General features: G+C 41.1%; 2 protein-coding genes across 7 annotated transcripts in view; both read left to right on the top strand.

Annotated features, from left to right (window-relative positions):
- Positions 1 to 24,663, top strand: part of RpS11 (ribosomal protein S11) — a 352,472-nt gene that overhangs the window by 80,439 nt on the left and 247,370 nt on the right. The gene's annotated exons all lie outside the window — the stretch shown is intronic.
- sano (CABIT domain-containing protein serrano) overlaps positions 1 to 24,663 on the top strand; it is a 224,240-nt gene that overhangs the window by 88,415 nt on the left and 111,162 nt on the right. The window lies entirely within an intron of this gene.

Here is a 24,663-nt window from a genome sequence, read left to right as displayed (position 1 = left end):
TTTTTGCAAAGGGAAAAGTTGTTCAGAATCTCGAACCCCACCAATTCCGAAAGTTACACTACTTGTGATACACCCTGTATACCTAAACAAATTTGAAAGTAATAGTACTAACATGCTATTACCACGATAACACGAAGGTGGAATTTCAATGTTTCTCTTTCACCACCCCTAGTAGATAAACGGTTGAAACATGGTGAGACGTTTTTTTCGAATACACCGTGTGTTGCAATTTGATGAAGTCCAATTGATACGTCCGACCTGGATTCGTTAACACACCGTTACCAGCTTCGTCCTCGAAACAAATGCCAAGAAAGCCCCCATGCTCTCGATTGTCACGATCCCCACGGTAGTGGTTAAAAAGAGGACTGTATTCGAAGGTCAGGTATGACCCGGTGCAAAAACGGTCACGATATCTCTGACGCGGTGCATGAGAGAGGAACAGGTAACGAGCGATCAGATTTCTATCGGGGCAAGAGTGTGCTCGCTGTGCTGCCGTTGGTTCGGCATTTTTCTCGGCTCGATCGAACGACGAACCGTTTCGGTGGACCGTGCACAGGAGGACGACGCTCGGGCATGCATCGCCGATGAGAATATGACCCCTGCACGTACGAAGCGAAGCGTACAGGCGTCGTGGCGCGTCTGTGCCCGGGAGACGGACAGGGACACGGGATGGTGATGGTGATTCTGATGCTACGCGTCCTGGTGTGGGTGACGCCGATGGAGACGTGGTGGGAGTACCGCAAGGGTCAATCGACGGCCCCTCTTATACAGGGTGTTCGCCAACTTTCTGACAAACAGTAACGACACTTTTTGTCGGCAATTCTCCAAAATGTTCCTTTATTGATATTAACTTTCGAAGTATTTACATCAATTTTACGACATTGAACAGTTGAAGAAAAAAAGAACATGACTGCTCCACAAGGTATATTTGAGGAATACAGAACTTAACTAATTTACAGAAATAATTATTATAATTATTTCATAAGAAAATGAATTATCAGCAGACTTATAAGAAAATGAAGAACAGTCACAAGAAAATATAGATGAATATGCTACAGCGATATAACAAAGTTACAAACAAATTTACTGGTTACAGGTTTGAACTACTATTTCTCGACCGCCATACTTGTACACACTGCGCATGCGCTTCGACGTGCGCATGCGCACTTCAGCAACCTTACACTCCTGTTAACCCTTCGGTAACTCTCACCATTTTATTTAATACAATAATTTGAAACAAGCATTTTTTAATATAACACATATATAAACACAGTAAAGTAAACAATAACACAAATTATTAATAGCGAAATAACCTTAAAAGAGTCCATCTAACTTTTATATCAGTTTTAAAGTCGCTGTTTGCAAACAAATTACCTTCGGCAAAGGGTTAACTCTTTCAAGCACTATTTTGAAGAAAATAAAAGTTCCACAGAATTATTTCCTATAAATAATTGCGAAGCCTTCATTTCATGAAAACAAAAATTCCTACATCCCAAAATTTTTCGCCCCTACATCCCAAACGCTCCTGAATTCTAAAATTCATAATACATGTTCATCTAACGTGTATGTCATCCAAAAAGTGTGGGTAACTAAGAGAAGCATCGATCCGAGAGTATAATAAATTGCTCGTCGGTCTCCATAATGGTCAGAATTTGTCTGGCCGGCAGATACACTGACGGGCAGTCGGTCGTGCCTATTGCCCGGAGGTATACGCGGCGTGGAAAAGGAGGATGCGAGTGGACGGCAAGTTCGCAACTGTTCTATGTAGGACAATTTCGCGGTTCGATTTTTACGCCGATCCGTGGGAATTTATGGGCGGATACCGGGTGCCGTGGCGTGGTTATTAGGAGCGGGATCTGGGACACGAGGAAGCTGTGGATGCGTTCGAGCTACGGGACAGAGGTCAGCTTTGAAAGGGACGTCGTTACGGCTGGAATTTAAGTGGTAGCCGAGGTAAACGATGCTGGGACCTTCGTTTATGCTCCTTCTAAAATAGTATCTTCCCTACTCATCGATAAACATTTATTTTTCTTCACTCTTGCTAAAGAGTTCCTCTAGAATTTTTTCTTCGGACCTTTGATAAAAAGTTCCTCTGCCAAAAAGAAATATTGTAAATAATTGACTGTTTCAAAAATGTTAACTATCAATGTATGTAACTATTATGCTATAAATGTTATATTAAATAATGCTTTGCATCTTTAAAATTGCACTGCAACAGATTTTTCTAATAAATTGAAAAAACGGTCATCTCGACCCAATTCCGCGGTCCGCGTTTCATCAACAGGTACAGCTTCCCACGTCCATCACCGAGGATAGTTTTAATAGCCCAGCCCGAAGCGTACCGATAATGGACTGTCGAGCGATCCAGGCGGATAACTCGAGGTCGCGTAGACGATCCGTTCCCCTCATCCTCCATCGTTCCACCTCCATTTACGACATTGTGAAAAGATATCCTTATCTAATCCAGGTCGTAATGTCAGGATTGTTAACGAAGGATTACCGGTTCCTCCGTGTTCGGCCCCGTATCTTTGACCTTGGTCGAGGGTGGAACGGTTCTGGAATTGAAAAAGAATGGAGACGAAGAAGCATGAGTTGCTCGTAATTAAAGCATCGACGTTCGATGTACCGTAAGGGTCAATCCACGGTCTCGGGTATCATACTTGGAACGAACGTGGCACGCAGACTTTCAGATGGCGACCTGCCTCTACTATAAAAGGAGCGCATGTCTGGGTGTGCCTATGTGTACTCTACACAAACGTGTATTAATAAATCTATATTCTACCTTTCTACCATTCTAGATCCTTGCTGTAAGATAACACTTATTTAGGGTATGTAGGAATATTGATCGTAGACTTATTTGGAGAGTGCTGGACTGTGCAGTATTGCCACTTACTAATTTTAGAATTTATCTGTGAATGTGAGAATGTAAGGAGGTAGTGGACCTGGAAGTATAGGCATTTAGGTACAGAGGAAGTTTAGGTACACTCTGGAGGACTTAGGGATGCTCTGTCGACTCTATAGGACTTAGGGATGCTACGTCGACACTATAGGACTTAGGGATGCTCTGTGGACTCTATAGGACTTAGGGATACTACGTCGACACTATAGGATGCTACGTCGAGTATATAGGACTTAGGGATGATCTGTTGACTTTATAGGACTTAGGGATGCTACGTCGACACTATAGGACTTAGGGATGCTCTGTTAACTCCATAGGATGACACTATATGCATAGGACTTAGGGATGCTCTATGGACTCTATACAACTTAGGGATACTCTGTTGACTCTATAGAACTTAGGGATGTTCTGTAGACTCTATAGGACTTAGGGATGCTCTGTCAACTCTATATGATGGCACTATATGTATAGGACTTAGGGATGTTCTATCGACTCTATAGGACTTAGGCATGCTCTGTCGACTTCATAGAATGACACTCTAAGGACCTAGAAATTCTCTGCTAACACATGCACCACACATGCTTTCATAAAAATACTCCTCCAAAAGATTCTCCTCCATTCTACAATTCTAGAAATCACCTTATCATCCTATTATATATCCAACTTCTATTTTAAGGCTACTTCAAGTATTCTTCTACAGCCTTTGTCGAGGATAAGTTGGACCATAGAAGGTTTCGTCCGATAGCTCGTTAGGTACTTCGATTGCAAACCTTTAATTCAAAGAACGTACCGCTAGGAATCGACTTCCTCTTTCAGAAGCGAAAGCTCTCCCGTTTTAGCGAACGACTGAAAGACAGTCGGGCCGAAAGAGGCTCGGAGCCATCGAAGCGGACAAGGTTCACGCGGTTCACACGCGCGCGGAAGTGCCGGGACACTGGAGCTTTAACGACCGGAATTTGTCTGGCCAGGCAGGTACACGATACGCCGGACCAGGAAGGCAATCAGGAAGCGAAGAAAGTCGATGGAGACTAACGAGTCGTACCACGAATGGATAAATAGACACTTGTCCACCGGGACTCTTTCCTTTTCGCGCCGGCAAAGGCCAACTTCGATCATCTACCCGTTGTTAGACACATTTCGTTACGTGTTTTTTGTTAGACTTTTACTCGATGAACAAACTTTTTATATTATTTTTAGATACAGGATTTCAGGATACATTTCTGAGGCATTTTTTAAGGTGAGTTCAAATATGTAACAATGTGTGAAGGATTTATAATGTACAGAAGCAAGTAATGTTCTCATATGACATATGTTCTCACATGTCCTTATATGATAGATTTTAAGATACAAGATTTTAAGACAACCCCTCAGGGATCTTTTTAAGGTGAGACAAAAGATGATTTTTCTTGGGGAAACATTTTATCATGTTCAAATATGTAACCATGTGAAGAATTTATAATATACTGAAACAAGGATAATGTCCTCATATGATATACGTCCTCATATGTCCTCATATGACAGATTTTAAGACAACCCCTCAGGGATTTTTTTAGGGTGAGACAAAAGATGATTCTTTTTGGCGAAACATTTTATCATGTTCAAATATGTAACCATATGAATAATTTATAATATACTGAAACAACGGTAACGTCCTCATATGACATTGAACATTTGATCTTTGAACGGAGAATTTATTATGTATAAAGATAAATAATCGCTATGATAATCAACGGACAAAGCTAAAAAATTATGTTTAGTATTATGCAATCATTGTCCATGCAATTTGACCTCCAAATTGAATCATACTAAAAATTGCAATAAAATTCACAAAGTGTCTCGTGAAAAGGGGTTAAGTCGAGAATAAAGCGGACTGGAACATGACGTAACGGAGGCAGTAAAAATACGGGTTGAAGAAGTTGTAAAGTAGAATATTTCCATCGGTGATAAATAAAGAGGCGAGTAAAAGGGGGGAAGCCGACCGTCAAAGGAGGCACGTTGACCGGTCAAGACAATCGGCGTGCCGGTTGTGTAGCACGCCTTTTTCGGCGAACTGTGAACGTAGCCTGAGCTCTGGCATTCCCCTTTCCTCCTGGTCGTCGGCCGGTTCGTCCGGGGTCACCGACGAGAGGTCACGTCGCTCGCATGGCATCGGTGACTTTTTCATTTTTCTCTCTCCCTCCATTCGACCCCTACACCCCCTCTCTCTTAACCCGTATCTTTCTCTCGCTTCTTCCCGATAGCCACGGGCCCAGCTTTGCTTCGATGCTGCTTCGTTTAAAGGAGTGGTTCAACACCATTGGCGTAGATTCTGCAACGTTATTTAAACGACCGGGTTACATTGAAAGTTACAGTTTTTATGCTACTCCTTAATCAACCTCGATATTTCGAAATGTTGAACGAAAGTAATTTACATCGAAAGCCTTATGTAAAATTTCCAATAATTTACGGTCATTGAGAAATCGATGAAAGTGGATATTAGCTTTGCAGTTTCAATTTGGTACACCAGTCACTATCCTATTGCAGTCTTCTTGAATAAAGTGTTGAGAATTCTTCTCAGTGTTGAGAATTATTACCATCGTCTATACGGTACTATGACATATATTTGTCGTTCATTTAACGAACTCCCGTTCGGCTACTTAGTTGTTTTAATTGGACTTGCAGATTGAACATTGCTTTGAATGCACTTTAAATGCAAATCTACTAACAAGATCAAGATAAAACGTGCTGTTTTCCACTGGCATGCAAGCTCGTTGTTATCCCCCTGAAAATGAACACAAAATACACGTTCGATCATGCAGAATCTATTATTATTTAATCGTCGAACGTGATATTACAGCTCGAAAGTCGTCGAGTTCCGGCGAAAACCCTCTCGAGGCATCGAACATGGTGCACGGCAAATGTCTCGCGCTCCCTCTAATCACTTTACCCACGACACCGAGCCGAAAACTAACGGTAACATCTGCTTCCACGGTGAATAGTGTTCATCGAGCGGTTTTTGCCGTGCGAACAGCGTCACTGGTCAAAGGTTCCCGTGTATAAAACCGATGAACAAGCGGTTAGAAGAAACGGTCAACAAGATTTGCGAGCACGGTATCCGAATACAGGGATTTTCGGATCTGGGAGTTTTGGCATCTGGGGATTTAGTTTTGGGGATTCTGGAAAATCTTTTTTCTTCTGGGCATTTTTCATTCTTGGGATTTGAGCATTCTAGGAATATTTTTATTTTAGGGATTTTTGGATTCTAGGGATTTTGGGATTCTAGGGATTCTAGGGATTTGGGGATTTGGGGATTCTAGGGATTTGAGGATTCTAGAGATTTGGGGATTTTTGGGATTTGGGGATTCTAGGGATTTGGGGATTTGGAGATTCTAGGGATTTGGGGGTTCTAAGGATTTCGAGATTCTTGGGATTTGGAGATTCTAGGTATTTGGGGATTCTAGGGATTTGAGGATTCTAGGGATTTGGAGATTCTTGGGATTTATGGATTCTTGGGATTTGGAGATTCTAGGGATTTGGGGATTCTAGGGATTTGGAGATTCTTAGGATTTGGAGATTCTTGGGATTTGGGGATTCTAGGGATTTGGGGGTTCTAGGGATTTGGGGATTCTTGGGATTTGGAGATTCTTAGGATTTGGAGATTCTAGGGATTTGGGGATTCTGGGGATTTGGAGATTCTTGGGATTTAGGGATTCTAGGGATTTGGAGATTCTTAGAATATAGGGGTTCTAGGAATTTGGGGATTATAGAGATTATAAGAATTTGGGGATTCTGGGGATTTGGGGATTCTGGGGATTTGGAGATTCTTGAGATTTAGAGATTCTATGGATCCTAAGGATTTGGAGATTCTGGGTATTTTTTGATTCTAGGGATTTCGGGATTCTGGGGATTTTTTATTCTAGGGATCTTTTGATTCTGGGGAATTTTGATTCCAGGGATTTTTGGATCTAGAAATTTGAGGATTCTGGAAATTTTTTGGTTTTGTGGATTTTTATGGTTGGGAGAAAAATTATGCTAAGATTTTTTTGGATATTTTATGGATATTTTTATGCTATATATAATTGAACCTAAATATATTATGACTTACAAATGTTAGCATATCTTACAACATACATCCCTACAACGCTATAAAACTCGTCAGAGATAAAAAGCGAAGAAGAAAGAAAGGTATAAAATTGTAAAGTCGATGCGATGCACAAAGGGTTAAACAACCGTTCGGAGGATGAACAATTCGAACAATTTTCATTGCGCAAACAGTTAAACGATCATCCTCGGGTGCATTGGTAACGATTCGAGGAATCTTCAGCGAACGGCGAACGATCATCCGAAATATTCGCGAAACGAGGCGGTTTTCCGGAGGCAGCCAATCGCTCGGTGAAAACTATCCGCGTAAATGATGAGCCGTTAACTAAATCTTGATTGATCAATTAAACGGTCGTCGCGGGACGTTTATAACGCTGTGAATATCTCGGAACGAGACGAGCCACGGTTGACCAACAGCTTTGCGAGAATAATGGCTTTGCGTAACAATTAAACGTCGCTTTCAGATGCATTTACGATTTGAGCAATCCTTTCAACGTCGCGATTACGAATCAACTAGACAGCTCATCGTTTAACTCTTCTCTCCTCTTTGCACTTGTTCGCATTCTTTACTCTTCTTCTCGATCGACCTTATATTGTCTCGTCGCACATTTTACTGTATTCAAACATTCCTGTTGGAAATTTATTTTTTTATCTTTTTAGAAAGATACAGGGAAAATTAGCAGTGAATACTAAAAGCAGAGCGAATACTCTAGGTACATAGTACCTGGAGATACCTCAGACTGTTTGTTACCGAAGGTCATGGAAATACATACGGTCTTTTCTTTAAGTGGACACCTAAATTCACATTTTGTGCACCTGAACGGTATTTCATTTTTTATGGAGTATTGACAGAGTCCTCTTTCTGAACCTTAAAGTTTGTACTTCGAAAGGGAAATGAATACTGCAGCTATTTGCAGTAGTCATATTTTGGTAGTTCCAACTGAGCGGCCATCTTGCAGACACCTAGTTCTTCGAACAAATTTTTCTTCCACCATTTTCGAATATGATACTTTACATGATCTGAATATACATGTAGATATAAATATACATATAGACATACATATATGTACATACATATAGATATAAATATACATATAGACATGCATATATGTACATACAGATATAAATTTACATATAGACATGCATATACATATAGATATAAATATACATACAGACATGCATATATGTACATACAGATATAAATATACATACAGACATGCATATATGTACATACAGACATAAATATACATATAGACATGCATATATGTACATACAGATATAAATATACATATAGACATGCATATACATATAGATATAAATATACATATAGACATGCATGTACATATAGATATAAATATACATATAGACATGCATATATGTACATACAAATATAAATATACATATAGACATGCATATATGTACATACAGATATAAATATACATATAGACATGCATATATGTACATACATACAGATATAAATATACATATGGACATGCATATATGTACATACAAATATAAATATACATATAGACATGCATATATGTACATACAGATATAAATATACATATAGACATGCATATATGTACATACATACAGATATAAATATACATATGGACATGCATATATGTACATACAAATATAAATATACATATAGACATGCATATATGTACATACAGATATAAATATACATATAGACATGCATATATGTACATACAAATATAAATATACATATAGACATGCATATATGTACATACAGATATAAATACACATATAGACATGCATACACATACAGATATAAATATACATATAGACATGCATATACATACAGATATAAATATATACATATAGACATGCATATACATACAAATATAAATACACATATAGACATGCATACACATACAGATATAAATATACATATAGATATGAATGTAGGTACAATAATACACTTCCTCGCGCACAAGTGTTAACCTCCACTCAAGAGAGAAATGTGAACGTGGAAAAATGTGGCGGGTTAAAGAACGAAAGATGTCTCGTCGAAATTCGCGTTGCATCGAGGAGGCTCGTAAATCAGCTCGTGCAAAGAATTCGCGATTATCCCATCGAAAGCGAGCCTCGTTGCGGAGGCGAGTTTGCCGGGCAAGAGACAAACGGACTCCGCGTAAGGTCATTCGAGGGCCGATGCCGCGCGTAGCTGCATTTCCGCGTTCGCGGTGCCGCGCGTCGCCGGGGTCATAGGTCGAATATTCGATAGGCGAACGCCTTCTGTGTAACGGTACACCACGTGCCTCCTCGCTCGAGCATTTTGACAATCCGACGAGCAACTAATCCGCATACCACCATTCGACCGTCTAACCCGCGAGATATCCTCACTGTCTTAGCTTTCCATCGGTGCCTCGCAACGGTTGTGTGTAATTGTATTCTTCTTTTTTTGGAGTATGTTGGTCATGGGAGATTGATGTGATAGATTGATGGTGGGATAGGAGATTGAGAGATTGTTTGGTAGAGAGTAGTTGGGTGACAAGTTTAAGGGAGGGGAGTATTCATTGATGAGGAGATGAGGATCAGATTTTCAAGGTTTCGAAAACCTAAATATGTAAACTTCAAAATTTTTTATTTGTCAAATCTTTGTGTGGAAATCTTCAACTTGACAGATTTGTAAATTGCCATGTCTTTGGGTTGGTAAATTTCTAAATTGTCAAGTACCCATGTCCCTATATCCCTAAGTCTCTACATTGTCAAATCTCGACGTCAACAAATACCTACATCCTCAGATCTCTACATCCCCAGATCTCTACATTCCCAAATCTCTATGTCTTCAAATATCTACATCCCCTATTCTCTACACCTTCAAATCTCTACGTCTCCAAATCTCTACATCCCCAAATTCCAACATCCCCAAATTTCTACATCCCCTAATTTCCACATTCCCAAATCGCTACACTCCCAATTCTCTATGTCTTCAAATACCTACATCCCCTATTCTCTACACCCCCAAATCCCCATATCCCCAAATCTCTACGTCTCCAAATCTCTACATCCCCAAATCCCAACATCCCCAAATTTCTACATCCCCTAATTTCCACATTCCCAAATCCCTACACCCCCAAATCTCTATGTCTTCAAATACCTACATCCCCTATTCTCTACACCCCCAAATCTCTATGTCTTCAAATACCTACATCCCCTATTCTCTACACCCCCAAATCCCAATATCCCCAAATCTCTACGTCTCCAAATCTCTACATCCCCAAATCCCAACATCCCGAAATCCCAACATCCCCAAATCCCAACATCCCCAAATCCCAACATCCCCAAACCCCAACATCCCCAAATCCCAACATCCCCAAATCCCAACATCCCCAAATTCCAACATCCCCAAATTTCTACATCCCCTAATTTCCACATTTCCAAATCCCTACACCCCCAAATCTCCAAATCCCCAAATCCCAACATCCCAAAATCTAAAATTTCACAGTCTAAAAACTTCCCAATAAAAAGAAAGAACCTATCACTCCAAAGCAAAATAAGTTGTGAAAGTGAAAAAGACAGGTACGACAAAATGAATGACTTTTCACCGCGCTACGTTGGTTACACGTATTCTACGGTGTATTATATGTACGAGTCTATTGAATAGATGGATAAATGGCCGATGTATACAGAAAGAAACGAAGAGGGAGAATAGACGTTGCTTGGATTTCTCGAACAATGGAAGACTTCGCCTATAATCGGAAGTAAGTCTCGTTAGCGTAATGCGTAACTGTACATAGTGACTGGCTAATTTTGTATTATGTCCCATTACGTGTAGCAGGATCAAGGGTTCCCTACGTACCGTTTTTGATATCCGTGATCTATAGTACCGTTCGATAAAAATTCATCAAACTTCAATTCTGAAAAAATGAAATTTCTTCAAAGTAGTAATGAAATATCTTTATATAAATTTTGATCTTTTATTTCACTTATTACATTCTTATTATTACATTAATATCCTTACTAATACACTATTATTCTTATTAGTGCAGTTAATTTTAGTTTACAGTAAAAAATTTGTTGTGTACCAAACAATTTAATATTTGCTACTAAAATTGTTTATCTCCTACAGTTGTTTAGTCATGCATAACGATGTTATTGACTCACGAGATCTGATTCGGTCAGATGGTATAAAAGCGAAAGGAACGGAAACGTGTTTTTGAAAATGAAAGTAGCACAGTTTCCTCGGTCACAAAAATAAGCAACGAGAACTTGGCTAACAGAAGATCCTTTCCTCGTTTCCTGCTTGGAAATCGTTTGCACGATCACGCGAGGCTTAACAAGCACTCTTTAGAATGAAAACACCCGTCCAGTCTTCAATCACCGACGGTATCAACGATTCTGCATCAGCCTGGTCTTTCTACATATTCACCGTAGGGTAATTAAAGGCTTTTACAACTTTCCTAAATATTCGAACATCGGTAATTCCGATATAATTTTAGTGCTCCGCTAATTACAGGTCTGACTGATTATTAGCTAGTACGGTACGTTATGGAAATGCGTTTTGTAATTCTAAAATTTATGAAAAAAAAATTGTTTAAATTGTTTGAACCCCAGATTGCGTATTTGCAAGCAGATATTTTACCAACATGCTGTTAATAAATTTCCTCCTAGCACATTTTGAAGAGGACATATGCCTACTTCCACGCGATAATTCAACCTGATTCACCGCGCCTCAACTTGAAGTCCTACAATTTGCATATAAAATACACGTAAAAAGTAACACAACATATTAACATTCCCGATTCGTTCTAATATCGCGACCGACAAATAAACAGGCAGAGGATTAAGAGACCGCAAAGTAGAGGATATTACGAAACACGTGTTTATTTTTCGAGCGATTTCGCAACGTGGCCAATCAGTTGAGGACGCGTGACGCGAAAAGCGTGAAAGTCGAGGGATTATTTTACGAGCGGATGCTCTCGATGAACGTCGTCGCTGCGAGGCGTGCAGGGACAGAAGAGAGAAGGAACACGGAGAGCCCTTTCAGGTGCATCACAACGTAGGCCATGCGTCTTGCCGGGCAGCAATGGCATTTAAATGTTAGACTCTTCTATCTGGCCGGTGGTATTTCGCGGCGGTCTGAGGCCGCATCTCGCCGCCGCTCTCTGTTCAATTTCGAAAGTTAAATGTCAATGAGTAGCGGCCGCCGCCGCCGTCGCATTCGATGCACTCCTCGCTGCTGCTGCATCTACGCAGAATGCGCTTTTTACCGCGCTGCGACACGCGACTCCTTGAAATTTCCAATCTGCGCTAACACGAATGCTTTGCAAATCTGGCGATCTTAACGTATCGTCAAATGTTACGGTCTCACTGCGCGTAATTATGCTCGGTTAACGACTGCATTTTATATTCAAGGTCGGTTCGCAAGTAGTGCAACTCATCCTCCAACAAAAAACTCCATTTCTCTCATAGGATTTTTAACATTTGTTGAGCAAATCAATTACGATTCTTAGATCATAGTAACGTGTTAATTCTGTCAATGGGATAGGGATTTGAGATATGCAGATTTGGGATGTAAGGATTTGCAATCTAGGGAATTTGTAATCTAGGGATTCGGGATGTAGGAATTAGGGGTTTAGGGAATTTGGGATCTAGGGAATTCTGGAACTAGGAATTTGGGAACTAGGAAATTTTGGAACTAGGAATTTGGGATCTGGGGAATTTGGGAACTTGGAAATTTGAGATCTGGGGAATTCTGGAACTAGGAATTTGGGATCTGGGGAATTTGGGAACTAGGGAGTTTGGGACCTAGGGAATTTGAGAACTAGGGAATTTGGGACCTAGGGAAATTGGGAAGTAGGTAATTTGGGACCTAGGGAATTTTGGAATTGGGGAATTCTGGAACTAGGAATTTGGAAACTAGGGAATTTGGAATCTAGGGAATTTTGGAACTAGGAAATTTGGGATCTGGGGAATTCTGGAACTAGGAATTTGGGATCTGGGGAATTTAGGAACTAGGAATTTGGGATCTGGGGAATTTAGGAACTAGGGAATTTGGGAACTAGGAAGTTTGGGACCTAGGAATTTGGGAACTAGGGAGTTTGGGACCTAGGGAATTTGGGGACTAGGGAGTTTGGGACCTGGGGAATTTGGGAACTAGGGAATTTGAGAACTAGGGAATTTGGGACCTAGGGAAATTTGGAACTAGGGAATTTGGGACCTAGGGAATTTTGGAACTGGGGAATTTGATAACTCGGAAATTTGGGAACTAGGTATTTGGGATTTAGGAAATTTTGGAACTAGGGAATTTGGGATCTAGGGAATTTTGGAACTAGGAATTTGGGATGTAGGAAATTTGGGAACTAGGTATTTGGGAACTAGGAAGTTTGGAAACTAGGGAATTTGGGATTCGGAGAATTTGGGATCTAGGGATTTGGAATCTAGAAATTCGTGTCATAGGGATTTGAAATCTAGAGATTCACCTTACTTATGCAAATGAACACATACATGTATGTTGAGGTACACTACAGTACACAGTGAAGACAATATTATAAAATACATCAACCGACTTTTCAACGAATGCAGCATTTCGAAGTGCAGAAATTGATTAACAAATTATTGCGCCCTATCTGCGTATAATATGTGGTAGAGAAAATTAATATTCCCGTCAGTTCAGTTATTATATTGAATCAGATTCGCGTGGTGGGTTATCGATGACCAAGGTAGAAATCACTGTATTAACCTTCGACATCGAGTTACCAATTAATCGATGGAGGTCCGATGATGAGAGAAACGTGAAAATGTAGGAAAGGAACGGTGTCTCGCAGAAGATACGATCCAGCATGGACGACGCGGCCTCTTTGCGATGGGGCCATCGAGGCGTTCCGTTACTCGCCGGTAACGAGTCCGCTGCCTTTACAATAATTAACAGAGCCAATCAAACGCTCATTAGGCAGAGTAAATAGGGGATGTAATTACGAGCGATACTGTGCTCGGTCCTGTACAGAGTGGCGCGCGACCCAACGTAATCGTGCGTACGGCTAATAAGCCGAGTCTATATGTGTGTACGTACACACATGCGAGTACATGGACGACACTTGTGTACGCGTTCGCAGTCATTCGACGTACGTCAGTGGAGAGTTGATTTTTCTTCTTTCTTATGCGACTCGATAATACCAGAGTTATATTTTTGAACACTTGGATATTTCATTAGATGTTTAACTCACAGTTTCATATATGTTTAATGTAATTTTACTTGTGAAGGAAGTAATCAATAATCCTTCCACGATCAATCACAGTCTTCGCATCCGAGGATCTAAAAATATTTCCAAGGATGCAAAGTCGCGATTCAACATAGTTGCACCATTTAATTACACGTATTAATAATTTCCCAAACTAATTGCTTATCTAATAGGACGAATAATCTACAGGTTGTTTCCATTGTTAGCATCCGTAGCGTAAGTTTTGCATGTAAAATATTCATGAGCAACAAACTGCAAGCTGTAATTCCTTCTAAACCGCGTTGCAAACTTTTCCTCGCTCCGTTGTCTCCCCTAGCTGGAATCTTTTCCTGCCCCTCCCGTCCCCCGTTCCGCCGCCCTTTTCGCGTTATCGCAGTTATTACCCGTACCGCGGCTTCTGTCTCGCTGGCTGCTCCGGTAAAGCCCTCCTGCAATTTGAATGTCTACGACAGCGTGAAAATCACCTACGATAAACAGTCTACCGGGATAATTATTATCCACGGACGCTTCTTTTATTCTCCTACGCAATATGCTTCCCTTAACTTCGCTTTATTCCACATAAAATAGCTGCAATCGTCGAAGGAATAATGAATTACGATATTCATCTGCGAGTTAATTGCATTGTAAGTTTAATTGTAAGATATCGATTCGTCGAGTATGCGAAAGGAAGGAAGGCTTGATGGACATTTCAGAGGAGTATTTCACTTAGATGAAGTGTTGCTTCAGTACAAATAGAGCAGATAGTAATTTGGGGAACTTGGGATTTGGCGGTCTACGTGTATGAGAAACTAGGGAATTTGGGATTTAGGGAATTTGGAATCTAGGGAATTTGGGATCTAGAGAATTTGGGATTTAGGGGATTTGGGATCTAGGGTATTTGGGATCTAGAGAATTTGGGAACTAGGAAATTTGGGATCTAGGGTATTCGGGATCTAGGGAATTTGGGAACTAGGGAATTTGGAATTTCAAGGATTTGGGGTCTAGAGAATTTGGGATTTGGGGAATTTGGGATTTAGGGAATTTGGGAACTAGGGAATTTGGGAACTAGGGAATTTAGGAACTAGGAAATTTGGAATTTGAGGAATTCGGGAACTAGGAAATTTGGAATTTGAGGAATTCGGGAACTAGGGAATTTGGGATTTGGGGAATTTGGAATCTCGAGGATTTGGGGTCTAGGGAATTTGGGATTTGGGGAATTTGGGAACTAGGGAATTTGGGATCTAGAGAATTTGGGAACTAGGGAATTTGGGAATTAGGGAATTTGGGAACTAGGTAATTTGCGAACTAGGGAATTTGGGAACTAGGGAATTTGGAATCTCAAGGATTTGGGGTCTAGAGAATTTGGGATTTGGGGAATTTGGGATTTAGGGAATTTGGGAACTAGGAAATTTGGAATTTGAGGAATTCGGGAACTAGGAAATTTAGAATTTGAGGAATTCGGGAACTAGGGAATTTGGGATTTGGGGAATTTGGAATCTCGAGGATTTGGGGTCTAGGGAATTCGGGATTTGGGGAATTTGGGATTTAAGGAATTTGGGAACTAGGGAATTTGGGAACTAGGAAATTTGGGAACTAGGGAATTTGGGAACTAGGGAATTTGGGAACTAGGGAATTTGGGATTTGAGGAATTCGGGAACTAGGGAATTTGGAATTTGGGGAATTTGGAATTTCGAGATTTGAGGTCTAGGGAATTTGGAATTTCGAAGATTTGGGGTCTAGGAAATTTGGGATTTGAGGAATTTGGGAACTAGGGAATTTGGGATTTGGGGAATTTGGAAACTAGAAAATTTGGGAACTAGGGAATTTGGGATTTGGGGAATTTGAAATCTCGAGGATTTGGTGTCTATGGATTTTGGGAACTAGGGAATTTGGCATCTAGGGAGTTTGGGAACTTGAGGACTTGGAATTTAGGGATTTAGGACATAAAAGTTTGGGGATCTACGAATTTGTAAACCTTCAAATTAAAAAATTTGCAGATATCTCAATTTAGAGATCTAGTACAGCAAGAATTCTAGGATACAGGAATTTTGAATCTGGGAATCTTCGAGCTAATAACTTGAAGATGAAGTACTTGAGAATCTTGAAAAACCTTGAATCCCAAAACCTTGAATACTTAAAACTTGTCAAGTTTATTACTCAAAGTTTACACCCCAGTACAATTTATCTGACATGCACTATGCACCTATGTAACAGCTGCACCCCTATACGACCACAATACAATCGTGAAGGCGTCGCGCGTTATGAAGCAGCCTGTAGAAGAGTCTGCTGGTCTGTTGGAAAGTGAGAATTCCCGGCGCGCGTGCGTAAATTCAAGCGTGTCGTCGACTCGGCCGAACAGAGAGAGGATCGCAAAAACGACCAAGAGTCAAAGGAGAGAGCCTAGGCTATGGTATCTCGTTTCGCGGAAGTGCGTGGGGAAACAACGACACCTTCGTCACCGGGGACCCCTGCTGCTGCCATGCCACAGACGATGCTGGCTCGCAAATTTCAACCGGGCCTTCGTCAGGCTATTAGCTAAGCATCGATGAGCGTGAATCAGAGAAACCCTGCTACACGATCGACTTGACGCTTTTAGGATCCCGTTGAATTCCATTCTACTCTTTCTGGAAGGTCCACTCGACCGTGTTTACCTACACCCCCGTTTGCGGGGATCCGGAGGTCTCGGAGGTACTTTTGCTGCAGGTAGCGAAGTTGAAAGTTAGGTTGAAAAGTTTGATGACGTCAGTTTCTTGTTCTTTTCACGAGATGACTATCTCAGTCATTGTTCAATATGAAGGTCATTATTCATAATCAATAGGAATATCATTGTTACTTCTTTATTGACCTTGCACTTTATTTATGCTTCCCTTGAAGAATCCTTGAAAAGAATAAAATGAGGTCCAGTATTTTCCTGAAAATTAGCAGACATGTTCAGAGGTGGCGTACACATGTGATATAATATTAATGACAGTGTATGAAATAATAAAATATTAGCTGCACGAAAAATGAGTTGAAGCTGGAGTATGGACATGGATGTCCTATAGGTGATACTTTCTGGAGTGTCGGATCTTTTTCCATCTTTTAGGTATGCAGATGACACATCAGGGAATTTGGGATTTGAGGAATTTGGGATATGGGGAATTTGGGATTTGGGGAATTTGGGATTTGGGGAATTTGGGATTTGGGGAATTTGGGATTTGGGGAATTTGGGATTTGGGGAATTTGGAATTTGGGGAGTTTGGGATTTGGGGAATTTGGGATTTGGGGAATTTGGGATTTGGGGAATTTGGGATTTGGGGAATTTGGGATTTGGGGAATTTGGGATTTGGGGAATTTGGGATTTGGGGAATTTGGGATTTGGGGAATTTGGGATTTGGGGAATTTGGGATTTGGGGAATTTGGGATTTGGGGAATTTGGGATTTGGGGAATTTGGGATTTGGGGAATTTGGAATTTGGGGAGTTTGGGATTTGGGGAATTTGGGATTTGGGGAATTTGGGATTTGGGGAATTTGGGATTTGGGGAATTTGGGATTTGGGGAATTTGGGATTTGGGGAATTTGGGATTTGGGGAATTTGGGATTTGGGGAATTTGGGATTTGGGGAATTTGGGATTTGGGGAATTTGGGATTTGGGGAATTTGGGATTTGGGGAATTTGGGATTTGGGGAATTTGGGATTTGGGGAATTTGGGATTTGGGGAATTTGGGATTTGGGGAGTTTGGGATTTGGGGAGTTTGGGATTTCGGGAGTTTGGGATTTGGGGAATTTGGGATTTGGGGAATTTGGGATTTGGGGAATTTGGGATTTAGGAATTTGGGGATGTTGGGATTTGTGGAATTTGGGATTTGGGGAATTTGGGATTTGGGGAATTTGGGATTTGGGGAATTTGGGATTTGGGGAATTTGGGATTTAGGAATTTGGGGATGTTGGGATTTGGGGAATTTGGGATTTGGGGAATTTGGGATTTGGGGAATTTGGGATTTGGGGAATTTGGGATTTGGGGAATTTGGGATTTAGGAATTTGGGGATGTTGGGATTTGTGGAATTTGGGATTTGGGGAATTTGGGATTTGGGGAATTTGGGATTTGGGGAATTTGGGATTTAGGAATTTGGGGATGTTGGGATTTGGGGAATTTGGGATTTGGGGAATTTGGGATTTGGGGAATTTGGGATTTGGGGAATTTGGGATTTGGGGAATTTGGGATTTGGGGAATTTGGGATTTGGGGAATTTGGGATTTGGGGAATTTGGGATTTGGGGAATTTGGAATTCGAGGAATTTGGGATTTGAGGAATTTGGGATTTGGGAAATTTGGAATCTCGAGGATTTGGGGTTTAGGGAATTTGGGATTTGGGGAATTTGGAATCTCGAGGATTTGGGGTCTAGAGAATTTGGGATCTAGGGAATTTGGGATCTAGGGAATTTGGGATTTAGGGAATTTGGGATTTGGAGAATTTGGGATTTGAGGAATTTGGGATTTGGGGAATTTGGAATCTCGAGGATTTGGGGTCTAGGGAATTTGGGATTTGGGGAATTTGGAATCTCGAGGATTTGGGATTTGAGGAATTTGGAATCTCGAGAATTTGGTGTCTAGGGAATTTGGGATTTGGGGAATTTGGAATCTCGAGGATTTGGGATTTGAGGATTCTGGAATCTCGAGGATTTGGTGTCTAGGGAATTTGGGATTTGGGGAATTTGGAATCTCGAGGATTTGGGATTTGAGGATTCTGGAATCTCGAGGATTTGGGGTCTAGGGAATTTGGTACGGATGGTGTAAAGAGTGTACTCGGTGGTACGTTAGGTACGCGAGACTTTCATGTCCCCCATGGAAACTGAAGTCGCGTAGTAAGAGTTGTGCTCCACATAAGGTAAGACGACGTAACGTGTATACGGTTACAACAGCCTCGTTCCTCCGCGTAATGCGCATAGTGCACATTCCTCTACGTGAACTAATATCGACTGCCGGGTTGACTGGTCTACGATGGATAAGCTTGAACTGGGTCAAAGCCAGACCGAGCAAAAAATTCCCATTCGGTCTCTTGCGAAAGGTTAACATCCTCCAACTATTTCCATCTTCTTGCTCAATTTCAAGTTTCACGATTTTTTTCATAATTGTAGGTATTCTTACGTTTTATATATAAAATTGTAATTCGGAACAATTGTCGAAATTTTGCATTTGTTAAGTTCTAAATGGACAATTCTCAAGTTTCCCAAATTTTTACGTTTCTTTGTTTTCAAATATTTTCATAAATTTCCGAATCTGGAAGTCAACTCTTTGGTTTATGTGGAGTCAGACTCGTGACGCACCAGGTGCGTCATTACTTCATACGTGACAATCCTGTCAGAACATTTTATGTTTCCTAATTTGCAAATATACTTCTACATTTCCGAATCTGCAACTCAACCCATTGACTTACATCTCATCAGACTCATGACGCACCTGGCGCGTCATTAGTTCAAACATGCCAAACCTGATTCATATTTTTAATACTCTTTAACTTGGAGTTTGCAGTCATAGTTTGAGTAAAATTATTCAAATTCCTCACATTTGAAAAGTGCCTTTGAAACAATGCTTCTGTAAGTTTACACAGAGTTTCAATTTTTAAATAAGGTAGATATAAGAATGACGGAATTGTCAAATTGTGAAATGATAAAATTGAGCAGCGTAACGTTTCAACGATTGTACCAGCTTTCGAAGAGCACAGGGTAAAAGAAGACACGAATGCGCGCATAGTAAGTGCACAGTATAATATGCAGGTGGAGATATTCGGTCGATCGGATTACTGGATCGGAATTCGAAGCGGGAATCTCCGTTTCCATTAGAAGTCGGAGCATTAAGTAATTCGGATCGTCTTCTCGAAACTTTTACGCGTCCATTCCGTTCCTTGGTACAATTAGAAAGCTCGGGACGGGTCTGAAAGAGACTCGCGAAAGAATAAAAGTAGGAAAAATGCGGGGCTGATCGGCGAGGCAGGTGGTCCCGCGGGAGTGGCACGCTCGAAGCCGGTGAAAATCGTACGGGTCGTAATGCGGGCCAGGTGCAAAGCTGGCCGGCGAAAAAATGGCGCGCGAGCCGCGTAAAATCGTCGTTGTTGCAAATGCAGCAAGAAACGGATGTTAATTCGACGATTTACCACTTAACGCGAGAATCAGCCGGCTGCGAAACTTTGCCGAGCGTGCACTCGAACGCGGCTATGTTCTCTCTGGATTTCACGGCGAGTAATTTAATTAGTCAGAAAGATAGCGATTCGCCTCGTTCCGCGAACTTAGCTCTAGGAGGGCGGCAATTAGTTCAATTTTTTTTTTCTTTCCTCTTCTTCTTCTTCTTCTTCTTGCTCACCCTCCTCGTTTTTCCTTCGCGGGATTGCCGTGGCGCCGACGGCGTGAAGATCCTCCGGATAAACCGGATGCTGATTCTTCGGGGCCAAGGGCAAATCGTGCGCTGCTCTTCTGTGTCGTTTGTTGTTTGTCGATTCGTTCTTTTATCTCCCTCTTTTTTTTACCTTTTGCTCCAGCCAGGGAATATTTCAACGATTCGAAATGGGTTAGTCATGGTTGTTACGTGAAGTAATGTTTATCGTTGGCCGGATAGGAATGTGCCGAGGTGTTTGACGCGATCGTTCCATTCGGTTCCATCTATTAATTATATAAGCCCCTGTCATGGCCACTTTTTAACCTTTTAACATTTCCACAATAACCAATGGATTTTTGAATATTACTATGACTATGCGTTGTATCGCGCTCTTCGCGATTATTCTTGAAAGTGGTACGATAGTTGCATCCAATGTGCCGGCTGAATTCGTGTCTATATAAGTTAGGTTGAAAAAATTAACAACATAAGTAACATGCTGATTGAATTCATTCAGCAATAGTTTTTAGCTAGGTTTAAAAGTAACTTGGTTGAATGTTGGATCCTTATGACGCACCAGGCGCGTCACGAATCTGACTGGATATAAGACAATGAATTGAGTTCCAGATTCGGAAATTTAGAAATACATCTGCAAGTTAAGAAACGTGGAAATTTGAGTCAGGTTCGTCACGTATGAAGTAATGACGCACAAGGTGCGTCACGAGTCTGGTTAAATATAAATCAAGCAATTGAGTTCCAGATTTGATAATTTATGGGTAGAGTTGTAAGTTGAGAAACGTAAAAATTTGAGTCGGGTTTGTAACGTATGAAGTAATGACGCACCAGGTGCGTCACGTGTCTGATTAAATTTAAATCAAGCAATTGAGTTCCAGATTTGAAAATTTATGAGTAGAGTTGTAAATTAAGAAACGTAAAAATTTGAGTCAGGTTTGTAACGTATGAAGTAATGACGCACAAGGTGCGTCACGAGTCTGGTTAAATATAAATCAAGCAATTGAGTTTCAGATTTGAAAATTTATGGGTAGAGTTGTAAGTTGAGAAACGTAGAAATTTGAGTCGGGTTTGTAACGTATGAAGTAATGACGCATCAGGTGCGTCACGAGTCTGATCAAATATAAATCAAAGAATTGAGTTCCAGATTTGAAAATTTATGAGTAGAGTTGTAAATTAAGAAACAAAAATTTGAGTCAGGTTTGTAACGTATGAAGTAATGACGCACCAGGTGCGTCACGAGTTTAAGTAAGTCAGACTTGAGTTCTAGATGCGGAAATTTAGGAATACGTTTATAAGTTAATAATGTAAGTTGTAGAAACAGAAGATAGAGGGAGAAATGTTGTATACCATAAACAGTTTTGGTTATACTTGTACAATACTGTTGTAGAATGTCTTTTAATAGAGTCCGAGTAAAAATGTACACCGATGTCCCGATCTACCTGTGCCATTTCCTAGTGCAATTAATGTTTTACCAGCGCTGTTACTCTCCCTTCGCGTTCACTCTCGATATTCCCTTTCACGCAGCAGCCTTTCGTCGAAGCGGAGATAGAAAACAACTTCCTGATCCCGTGGGGTTAAGTGCCGAGTGTCCGATCTCTTCTATCACCTTCCGCATTGGGGACACGGCTTACACGGATGGAAATCGCTGTTACTTGGCGAAACTTGTTCGTTTTAGCGACGGACTCTTCCCGAAAAGAATGTACGATTTTCTGTATTGTTAACAAGTAGTTAAAACAATGAAGGAGTCGATAATATTAGTTGTCAAAGATGTTGACATCGAGTGAGAATATGCTTTTTATTAGATATGCAACACACGATTGTTGCCACTGATGTTATTAACACATTAGATGGGAACACATTTATTAACGAATATGTAACACTTGATTACAATATTTGAGTTGTATGACATTGAAAGAGAAACACGATTGTCAATGATGTTAAAGGAGAATTTTGCAGACAACGCACAGCGTACTTTAGCCCCTAGCATTACAATATGGTGTCACACACGTGACGCACACTGCAGCTCCATACGTAACATATGACTCTCACGTTGTCATCGCAATTGAATTTTGAGTTCAACTTCAATTATAACCTTCACTTATAATTCTCAATTAATCAATTATAAGAATTGATATATTCAGAAAATATATATATTCAAAAATCGTTGAACACAAAACATGAAACAACTTCCACTTGTCTTCATATAGTAGGAATACATATGAATAGTAGGAAAATAATTAGTTATTTTTGTACGATGCAGTTCTAGAAAATTGCAGGTTAAGGAGCTTCAAATCGATTCGACAAAACGAAGTATTTGTACAGCGAGGTTTGTCCGCGTGAATCTGCAGAATAATAGAAAAGTAATCGATGTAACAGCGGTGAGAAATGGCGGAAGCAACCTCTCACGTTTCCACGGCCTTCGATTACCGTGCGAAACAATAGACTTTCCTCGCTTTCGACGACAACCAGGCAGTTTGTTAAGAGTTGTGACGCGAGCATTATCTAACTGGCTCGGCTAACACCGCAGAAAATCTTTCTCTTTCTCTCCGCTAGTATCTAAGTAACCCACTAAACTACAAGAGCGGCGAGGAACGAGGACAATGGATCCACGGGAGTCGCAAACGCCGACGCCGTACTTGCAATTGCATTACGGAGAAAGCTCGGCCCAACCGCTACGTTTATCGTTCCTTTCATCTTATTTTCTTACTATTATTTCACAATGGACCGTTTCGAATTGATTTTGGTTTATTAATGAAGAGAGTTCGTTGACTCTTTGGTGATGCGAAGGACTGAAAATTTAGACGGGTTCGTATTTGGAAATTTGTGGAACCTAGAAAATATAGAGATTTGGGGATTTCGGGATTTGGGAGATTTGGGATTTGGGAGATTTGGGATTTGGGAGATTTGGGATTTGGGAGATTTGGGATTTGGGAGATTTGGGATTTGGGAGATTTGGGATTTGGGAGATTTGGGATTTGGGAGATTTGGGATTTGGGAGATTTGGGATTTGGGAGATTTGGGATTTGGGAGATTTGGGATTTGGGAGATTTGGGATTTGGGAGATTTGGGATTTGGGAGATTTGGGATTTGGGAGATTTGGGATTTGGGAGATTTGGGATTTGGGAGACTTGGGATTTGGGAGACTTGGGATTTGGGACGCTTGGGATTTGGGACGCTTGGGATTTGGGACGCTTGGGATTTTGGACGCTTGGAAATTGGGACGCTTGGGATTTGAGGCGCTTGGGATTTGGGACGCTTGGGATTTTGGACGCTTGGAAATTGGGACGCTTGGGATTTGAGGCGCTTGGGATTGGGGACGCTTGGGATTGGGGACGCTTGGGATTGGGGACGCTTGGGATTTGGGACGCTTGGGATTTTGGACGCTTGGGATTGGGGACGCTTGGGATTTGGGACGATTGGAATTTGGGACGCTTGGGATTTTGGACGCTTGAAAATTGGGACGCTTGGGATTTGAGGCGTTTGGAATTTGGAACCTTGGAATTTGGGACCTTGGGATTTGGGGCGTTTGGGATTTAGGACGCTTGGGATTTGGGGCGCTTGGGATATAGGACGCTTGGGATTTAGTAACTTGGAACTTGGGATGCTTAGAATTTGGGACGCTTGGAATTTTGGACGATTGGAATTTGGGACGCTTGGGATTTTGGACGCTTGAAAATTGGGACGCTTGGGATTTGAGGCGTTTGGAATTTGGAACCTTGGAATTTGGGACCTTGGGATTTGGGGCGTTTGGGATTTAGGACGCTTGGGATTTGGGGCGCTTGGGATATAGGACGCTTGGGATTTAGTAACTTGGAACTTGGGACGCTTAGAATTTGGGACGCTTGGAATTTTGGACGCTTGGAATTTGGGACGCTTGGAATTTGGGACGCTTGGAATTTTGGACGCTTGGAATTTGGGACGCTTGGAATTTGGTACGCTTGGAACTTGGGACGCTTGGGATTTGAGGCGCTTGGGTTTCGGGGCGCTTGGGATTTAGTACCTTGGAACTTGGGACGCTTGGAATTTGGGGCGCTTGGGATTTGGGACGCTTGGGATCTGGGAGATTTGAGATTTGGGAGATTTAGGGAATTTCAAGATTTGGAAATTTGAGGATTTAGGGACTTAGAGATG

Source organism: Megachile rotundata, chromosome 10 (assembly GCF_050947335.1).
Source record: "Megachile rotundata isolate GNS110a chromosome 10, iyMegRotu1, whole genome shotgun sequence".
Lineage (NCBI taxonomy): Eukaryota > Metazoa > Arthropoda > Insecta > Hymenoptera > Megachilidae > Megachile > Megachile rotundata.
The sequence above is the reverse complement of the archived record's forward strand: the minus strand, read 5'-3'. Positions and strand labels throughout refer to the sequence as shown.